The 9,778-nt window shown below is 43.6% G+C and overlaps 1 pseudogene; it reads right to left on the bottom strand.

The window, feature by feature from the left end:
- Positions 1 to 7,260: 7,260 nt before the first annotated feature.
- On the bottom strand, positions 7,261 to 7,605 carry LOC148775840 (cytochrome c oxidase subunit 7C, mitochondrial pseudogene; annotated as a pseudogene).
- Positions 7,606 to 9,778: the final 2,173 nt, after the last annotated feature.

Here is a 9,778-nt window from a genome sequence, read left to right as displayed (position 1 = left end):
GAATCTGCTGGTGCCTTGACCTTGGACTTCCCCGCCTCCAGAACTATGAGAAATAGATTTCTGTTATTTGTAAGCCTCTCGGTCTGTGGTGTTCTGTGGCAGCCCCCTTCAGGGGGCCAAGACTCAGGAGGAAGCTGTATCAGTGCGCCCTGGCTCAGCGCTTCTGTCTGGTCCAGGGCACGCCGGATTCCTGCGGATGGAGCTGAGGCCGTGGGGACCATCAGATACAGACCCCCAGATGTTAAGGCCATGACTTGGATGTTCTGTCTCTTCACTGCGAGGCAGGCAGCAAGTGCACAGGAAATGTTTATCGGTTCTCCTGCTCACCTTCCCTCCCAGCTTCCCAGGCTTCCCTCTCTTCTTATATTCCTAACTTCGGGGTCGCTATTATGCTAAGTCCTGAGGATTTAAAGATGGATTAGCCATAGCCACTGCTACCCGTTGTTTTATTGATTTGGAAAATTCTAGCAAAAGAGATTCCTAACTAATTATTGCCTTCCTCACCCATTTTTTTGTTTTGTTTTTTCCTGAGGCAGAGCAAGTGCCTGGCTCAGAGGCCTGAAAGGAAGGAGAAAACGAGTGCAGGAATGGATTGTGCTGGAAGGTCCAGGGTTTAAGGTGGATGGGAGGGTGGTCGGGGAAAGAGGACGGGCGCACAGCTTTTCCAGGGATTGATTTTTAACCACCCCCTACCCCCATCAGTATCCTTCACAGAGCTGGTTAATTATCAATTTTCATGAGAAACCAAAGCTGCCTAACTCTTTAAATGCATTTGAGTACAAAGCAGGCTACACGTGTTATGCCTTCAGTTCATTGTATTTTGTGGAATTGAATGATTTGTCCATTAGAATAGTCACTACAGAAAGTAACAGGTGTTTTACCTTTACCACCTTTTTTTTTTTTCTCATCCATCTACTTGCTGCTGCTGCTGCTGCTAAGTCGCTTCAGTCGTGTCCGACTCTGTGCGACCCCACAGACGGCAGCCCACCAGGCTCCCCCATCCCTGGGATTCTCCAGGCAAGAACACTGGAGTGGGGTGCCATTTCCTTCTCCAATGCATGAAAGTGAAAAGTGAAAGTGAAGTCGCTCAGTCATGTGGGACTCTTAGCAACCCATGGAGTGCAGCCTACCAGGCTCCTCTGTCCTTGGAATTCTCCAGGCAAGAGTACTGGAGTAGGGTGCCATTGCCTTCTCCACCATCTACTTGATGGAGTTTTAAGCTTTTTTTTAAAAATAATTTCTTAAGCTTTAAAAATTTTTTTTTACTTATTTTTTAATTGAAGGATAATTGCTTTACAGAATTTTGTTGTTTTCTGTACCTTTGCCATCTCTTTTGGCTGTGTTTCTCTTCCCTCTCCTTTTCACCTGCCTTCTTTAAAACTGGTAAAAATTTCTATAATTCCCATTTCCCTTGTGTATGTGACTGAAACTATATGTTAAATAGCTGTTCTTTTAGTAGTTGCCTTAAGTTTTTTAGCACTTATTATGATCAGAAGTTTTCTTTTCTTAATGAACAAGGATTGTTTTTATTTCATTAGCTTATTTATTTGGCTGTATCAGGTTTTTGTTGAGGTACACGGGATCTTTCATTGCGTCTCTTGGGCTTAGCTGCCTCGAGGCATGTGGAATCTTACTTAGTTCCCCAACCAGGAATTGAACCTCCTGAATTGGAAGGTGGATTCTTATCTGCTGGACAATCAGAGAATCTTCCCCAAATTTTCCAACAGAGTCTAAAGTTATCTGAGACTGCTGTCTGCCTCAGAACAAGACCAGGACAAAATTGCAGTTTAATTACCCGGGAACCATCCCGTGTACTCCTTGTTTTGTTTTGTATTCCTTGTTTTATCCAAGGACTTTGTATCATCTTTCTAAAATCCCAGAGTTAGGTCTCTAGGTGGTTAACAAATGTTTAATTGACTACACCAACTTATTTTATTCATTTCCTGTCTCACTTTCTTGCATTTCCATCCTTCCTTCTGAAGTTCTTTTCCTTCTTCAGGTGATATTCTTTTAAGGAGGGTATGGGATAGGGTAGGACTTCCCCAGTAGCTCAGATGGTAAAGAATCTGCTCTTAATGTGGAAGATCCCTTGGAGGAGGAAATGGCAACCCACTCCAGTATTCTTGCCTGGAGAATTCTCATGGACAGAGAAGCCTGGTGGGTGACAGTCCATGGGGCCACAAAGAGTCAGACATGACTGAGCAACAAACACACTATGGGATAGGTAAATACTCTTTGCATATTTAAAATGTTTTGATTTTACCTTCTCCAAAACATTGTAGTTGCGCTGGATCTTCTCTGTTTGTCTATCCGAGTCCACTTTTCACCCTTCTTCATTCTACTCTGTGCTCTGGGAAGTTGACTTTTCATTTTTTTGGCTGTGGCCAGGTAGCATGTGGGATCCTAGTTCCCTGACCAGCAATTGAACCCATGCTTCCTGCATTGGAAGCTCAGAGTCTTAGCCACTGGACCACCAAGGCTGTCTTTATGTATTGCACTGACATGCTCTTTTACTCTCCCATTGGCAGTTGGGTTTAGTTAATAAAAGGCTCTTGGAGGAGATCAGACTTGGGGTCTAGACTAGAAGGTGTAGACTCACTTCTAATAGACTGGAAAAAAAAAAGAGCAGACCTCAAGGATGTGTGGAACAGTAATAAAGATCCAACATTTGTAACATGGGAATCCTAGAAGGAAAGATGTAAAAGAGGGGTTGGAAAAGTGAAGAAACAATGGCTAAAAATTTGATTTGGTAAAAGACATAAACCTACAAATTTAAGGAGATGAGTAAACCCCTAGTAGGATAAACCTAAAGAAGTCCATGCCAAGACATATAATCAAACTTCTGAAAACTATGATAAAGAAATACCTTGAAAACAGCAAAGAGAAAAGACACATCATCTGCAGGAAAACACCAGTTTGAAAGACAACAGAGTTTTTATCTGAAACCCTGGAGGCCAGAAGGAAGTAGCACAACATTTTAAAAATACTGGAAGCAGAAGACTGTTAATTATGAATACTGTATCTGGTGAAATCCTCCTTCAGAAGTGAAGTGGAAATAAAAGACCTCTGCAAATGAAGGAAGACTGAAAAAACTTGCTGCTAGCAGGCCTACCCTAAAAGAATTGCTAAAGGAAACCAGGTTAAACCAGAGATGAAAGGATAAAAGAAGGAATCTTGGAGTGCTGGGAAGGAAGAGCAACAGAAAGAGCAGAAAGATGGGTACAGACAACAGACTATTCTTCTTACGAGTTTTATGAATTATATTTGGTGATTGAAACAAAAATATAACAATATCTGGTACTCAAGAAAATGATGTTTAAAAGTGGGTTGCTGTTGTTCAGTCGCTAAGTTGTGTGCCACTATTTGCGACCCCGTGGCCTGCATCCCATCAGGCTTCTCTGTCCATGGGATTTCCCAGGCAAGAATCTTTTCTTCTCTAGCGGATCTTCCCGGAGAAAGCAATGGCACCCCACTCCAGTACTCTTGCCGGAAAGTCCCATGGATGGAGGAGCCTGGTAGGCTGCAGTCCATGGGGTCGCTCAGAGTCAGACACGACTGAGCGACTTCACTTTCACTTTTCGCTTTCATGCATTGGAGAAGGAAATGGCAACCCACTCCAGTATTCTTGCCTGGAGAATCCCAGGGACGGTGGCACCTGGTGGGCTGCCATCTGTGGGGTCGCACAGAGTTGGACACGACTAAAGCAACTTAGTAGCAGCAGTAGTAGCAGCAGCGGATCTTCCCACCTCAGGGATTGAACCCGTGTCTCCTGCTTGGCAGGTGTGTTTTTTTTACTACGGAGCCACCTGAGAAGCCCATAAGCAACATATAACTAAGCTTTTCTTTCTGCCTTTCCCCAGGTGACCATCCTCATCTTTTACCTTATGCTTTAGTTGCTCAGTCGTGTCCGATTCTTTGCAACCCCATGGACTGTAGTCCACCAGGCTCCTTTGTCTGTGGGGATTCTCCAGGCAAGCATACTGGAGTGAGTTGCCGTGCCCTCCCCCACGGGATCCTCCCAACCCAGGGATCGAACCTGCGTCTTCCGCATTGTGTGCAGATTCTTTACCGACTGAGCCACCAGGGAAGCCCATCTTTTACCTTCCCCTCTTTATTTGTTTACTTCCATATTTTATTTTGTTATTTGCTTTTTATTTTTACTGATTGATCCAGTTAGTCTTTATTCTCTTCTCTCCCTCATGGTAATTTGGAATTTTTATTGTGCTTTCCCATCAGCATTCCTACTCCTAATCATTGTCCTTACTGCTGAAGTCTTACCCAAGACAGTATTACTTCACTAGGTTTCCTTCCCCCGTGCTCTCCTTAGCCTCCACTAGAAGACAATTTTAGTGTTACTACTTTTTTATATATGCCTCCCGCCAATTCCCAATTCCTGGATATTGCTGAGACGAACATTACTTTTTGCCCCAGACTATTATTAGGCTTCCTTTGCAGTATGTCTCATATTTCAAGGTTCCTTAGTGTTCATAGTACACTTCCCAGTCAATTATTATCCAGTTAGATTAACAACCTATATTGCAAAGTTCTTTGCCTACCATCGATTCCTTTCCTGTTTCCTTCCTCTACCATTTTTTTTTTTTTTCATCTCCTTCTCATCCGCATTCTTTCTCCTCCCTCTTCTTGACAGAGTGATTTCTGGAACCTTTTCCGCAGGTTATGTGAAGGATGGTATCAGAATCCTTGCATTGCAGAAAACATCTTTCTTTCACCCTAGCAAGTAGATAATATCTTGGCATATGATTCATCCTAGTCTTTTTCGCTTAGCAATTTGTCCACATTAATCCTCCATTCCACTGACTTCTGCGGCTGCACTGAAGTCCAGTGCTGGTTGATTTTTTTCTTCTTCTGTAGATAACTTGTTCTTTTGGTCTAGAAGCATGCAAAATTTATCTTTAACTTTGGCATTTTAAAGTTTACAAGGATATGCCTAGGTATGTGCCCTTTCTTAAACCTGCATAAATAACTCTGCAAATAACAAGCATTTCTCTGGTCATTACTTTACCCACCTGTTACATTTTTGTTGTTGTTGTCCTAGGGTTCATGTTACCTGTATATTGAATCTTTAGGACCTATCTTCCAAATAACTTTTGTTTTCTTTTGCATATTCCTTCTCTTTGCATGTTTGTTCTAGTTTTTGAAATGATTTCTTCCATGTGGTGTTAACACCATGATTTTTTAATCTCATGAGTGGCAATTCTGTCCTTCAATTTGCCTACTGAAATTTTAAGTTTGGGAAGAATTTTATCTTTAAATTTCAGGAGTTAGTTGGTTTAATGCTTTCACTGAATCTCCTTAAATGCTAACTAAGGTAACGTTAGTTACTCTAACTAATAACCTCTCAAAACTTGGCCTGTAACAGACAAGAAGGGTTTGTTTCCTGCAGTCATTCAGGTACCTGTACTGAAACTCTGACATCTTCACTGGTTTAGTCGCTAAGTCGTGTCCGACTCTTGGCAACCCCACGGACTGTAACCCGCCAGGCCCCTCTGTCCATGGGATTTCCTAGGCAAGAATACTGGAGCGGGTCACCATTTCCTTCTCCAGAGGATCTTTCCAACCCAGGGATTGAACTCATGTCTCCTGCATTGCAGGTAGATTCTTTACCCACTGAGCTATGGGGGAATATTTGGTTTAAAAAGATAGATAGAGACATTGTGAGAAGGGCATCTGAAAGCAGGTGGGCAAGTTTTTAGGCTCAGTTGTTATTGGTAGAGAAAAACAGAAGTGATAGCTGTGTACCCGGCAAGTGGAGATAAATCCAGAAATCTTTGCCTAGCTCTTCCACCTTCAAATAGCAGCCGAGGGTCCAGGTTCCCAGCTCACCTGGCTGTGGCCAGAATCTTGCTTCTGCTAGTTATTTCTGCTAGAGATTCTTTCTCTGCCCTCTTCCTGTGCTTGCGTTCTCCCACTGGGGAGCACAGTGTGCATGATAGTTAAGAGCTTGTCCCCGGAAACGAGATCAGATTCAAGTTCAGTTCAGTTCAGTTGCTCAGTTGTGTCTGACTCTTTGCGACCTCATGGACTGTAGCACACCAGGCTTCCCCGTCCTTCATCAACTCCTGGAGCTTATTCAAACTCATGCCCATCCAGCTGGTGAATGCCATCCAACCATCTCATCCTCTGTCATCCCCTTCTCCTCCTGCCTTCAATCTTTCCCAGCATCAGGGTCTTTTCAAATGAGTAAGTTCTTTGCATCAGGTCGCCAAAGTATTGGAGTTTCAGCTTCAGCATCAGTCCTTCCAATGAATCTTCAGGACTGATTTCCTTTAGAATGGACTGGTTTGATCTCCTTGCAGTCCAAGGGACTCTCAAGAGTCTTCTCCAACACCGCAGTTCAAAAGCATCAATTCTTCGGTGATCAGCTTTCTTCACAGTCCAACTCTCACATCCATACATGACTACTGGAAAAACCATAGCTCTGACTAGATGGACCTTGGTTGGCAAAGTAATGTCTCTGCTGTTTAATATGCTGTCTACGTTGGGCATAGCTTTTCTTCCAAGGAGCAAGCATCCTGTAATTTCATGGCTGCAGTCACCATCTGCAGTGATTTTGGAGCCCCCCAAAATAAAGTCTCCGTCTAGTCAAGGCTATGGTTTTTCCAGTGGTCATGTATGGATGTGAGAGTTGGACTGTGAAGAAAGCTGATCGCCGAAGAATTGATGCTTTTGAACTGTGGTGCTGGAGAAGACTCTTGAGAGTCCCTTGGACTGCAAGGAGATCCAACCAGGCCATTCTAAAGGAGATCAATCCTGGGTGTTCATTGGAAGGACTGATGCTAAAGCTGAAACTCCAATACTTTGGCCACCTCATGCAACGAGTTGACTCACTGGAAAAGACTCTGATGCTGGGAAGGATTGGGGGCGGGAAGAGAAGGGGATGACAGAGGATGAGATGGCTAGATGGCATCACCAACTCCATGGACATGAGTTTGGGTGAACTCCGGGATTTGGTGATGGACAGGGAGGCCTGGCATGCTGTGATTCATGGGGTCGCAAAGAGTCGGACACGACTGAGCGACTGAACTGAACTGAACTGAAAATAAAGTCTGTCACTGTTTCCATTGATTTCCCATCTATTTGCCATGAAGTGATGGGACCAGATGCCATGATCTTAGTTTTCTGAATGTTAAATTTTTTTTCTAAATCAAATATACATTTAATTAAGAAACTAGTAATGCAGTATTACCCAAATAAAATGTAAGCACATGTTCAATTATCATGTTCCATATTTCAGAGGAGAGGCGTTAAGGATTTATGCCATAAGTTTATTTACACACATATCTAGGATGCTGAGTTCAAGGGTTTGATCCTTTTAAGAGACTACACCTCTTAATATGCTCCTCTTCCTATCTGTCTCATGGATTACTTTTTAAGCAGTTGGTGTCTTACTATAAAGAAAGGTGCAGCAAATCCAGACCCAAAGAACAAAGTCATCATAGCTAGTAACCTCCATTTGTTTTCCACTGAAAATGGTATATTCTTCCCTGGACCCTCCTCGTAGTGGCTCCAATGAACCACAGAGGTTGTGAACCTCCGGATGCTCTGTCCCAACATAGTGCTGTTCTAAGTTTTACAAAAGATCCAGAGACTGAAGGCGGAAGAAATGGCGGCTGCAAACGGTGCGCTGCTTGCCTCACTGAAAGTTAAATTTTAAGCCAACTTTTTCACTCTCCTCTTTCACGTCCATCAAGATGCTCTTAGTTCCTCTTCAATTTCTGCCATAAGGGTAGTGTCATCTGCATATCTGAGGTTATTGATATTTGTCCCAGCAACCTTGATTCCAGCTTGTGCTTCATCCAGCCCAGCGTTTCTTGTGATGTACTCTGCTGCTGCTACTGCTGCTAAGTCACTTCAGTCGTGTCCGACTCTGTGTGACCCCACAGACGGCAGTCCACCAGGCCCCCCGTCCCTGGGATTCTCCAGGCAAGAACACTGGAGTGGGTTGCCATTTCCTTCTCCAATGTGTGAAAGTGAAAGTGAAGTCGCTCAGTCATGTCTGACTTGTAGCGACTCCATGGACTGCAGCCCATCAGGCTCCTCCGTCCATGGGATTTTCTAGGCAAGAGTACTGGAGTGGCTTGCCATTGCCTTCTCCAGTGATGTACTCTACATATAAGTTAAATAAGCAGGGTGACAATGTACAGCCTTGACATACTCCTTTCCCTATTTGGAACCAGTCCATGTCCATGTTCCATGTCCAGTTCTAACTGTTGCTTCTCGACCTGCATACAGATTTCTCAGGAGGCAGGTCAGGTGGTATGATATTTCCATCTCTTGAAGAATTTTCCACAATTTGTTGTGATCCACACATTCAAAGGCTTTGATGTTGTCAATAAAGCAGAAGTAGATGTTTTTCTGGAACTCTCTTGCTTTCTTGATGGTCTGACAGATGTTGGCAATTTGATCTCTGGTTCCTTTGCCTTTTCTAAATTCAGCTTGAACATCTGGAATTTCATAGCTCACATACTGTTGAAGCCTGGCTTCGAGAATTTTGAGCAATACCTTGCTAGTCTGTGCGATGACTGCAACTGTGTGGTAGTTTGAACATTCTTTGGCATTGCCCTTCTTTGGGATTGGAATGAAAACTGACCTTTTTCAGTCCTGTGGCCACTGCTGAGTTTTCCAAATTTACTGGCATATTGAGTGCAGCACTTTCATAGCATCATCTTTTAGGATTTGAAATAGCTCAACTGGAATTCCATCACCTCCACTAGCTTTGTTCATAGGGATGCTTCCTAAGGCCCACTTGACTTCATACTCCAGGATGCCTGGCTCTAGGTGAGTGATCACATCATCGTGATTATCTGGGTCATGAAGATCTTTTTTGTACAGTTCTTCTGTGTATTGTTGCCACCTCTTCTTAATATCTTCTGCTTCTGTTGCTGCTGCTGCTGCTAAGTCGCTTCAGTCATGTCCGACTCTGTGCGACCCCATAGATGGCAGCCCACCAGGCTCCCCCATCCCTGGGATTCTCCAGGCAAGAACACTGGAGTGGGTTGCCATGTCCTTCTCCAATGCATGAAAGTGAAAAGTGAAAGTGAGGTCGCTCAGTCGTGTCCGACTCTTTGCGACCCCATGGACTGCAGCCCACCAGGCTCCTCCGTCCAAGGGATTTTCCAGGCAAGAGTACTGAAGTGGGTTGCCATTGCCTTCTCCTCTGCTTCTGTTAGGTCCATACAATTTCTGTCCTTTATTGAGCCCATCTTTGCATGAAATGTTCCCTTGGTATCTCTAATATTCTTGAAGAGATCTCTAGTCTTTCCCATTCTATTGTTTTCCTCTGTTTCTTTGCACTGATCGCTGAGGAAGGCTTTCTTATGTCTCCTTGCTGTTCTTTGGGACTCTGCATTCAGATGGATGTATCTTTTCTTTTCTCCTTTGCTCTCTTCTTTTCTCAGCTATTTGTAAGTCCTCCTCAGACAACCATTTTGCCTCTTTGCATTTCTTTTTCTTGGGGATAGTCTTGACTGCCTCCTGTACAATGAACCTCCATCCATAGTTTTTCAGGCACTCTATCAGATCTAATCCCTTGAATCTATTTTGTCACTTCCACTTCCAAGGGATTTGATTTAGGTCATATCTGAAAGGTCTAGTGGTTCTCCCTACTTTCTTCAATTTAAGTTTGAATTTGGCAATAAGGAGTTCATGATCTGAGCCACAGTCAGCTCCTCGTCTTGTTTTTGCTGACTGTATAGAGGTTCATTGTCCACTAGAGAAGGGAATGGCAAACCACTGCAGTATTCTTGCCTTGAGAACC

This window comes from Moschus berezovskii, chromosome 13, assembly GCF_049115385.1.
Source record: "Moschus berezovskii isolate FMDL1 chromosome 13, NW_MosBer_1.0, whole genome shotgun sequence".
Classification (NCBI taxonomy): Eukaryota; Metazoa; Chordata; class Mammalia; order Artiodactyla; family Moschidae; genus Moschus; species Moschus berezovskii.
Note: the sequence above shows the minus strand (reverse complement) of the source record. Positions and strands in the feature narration are given on the sequence as shown.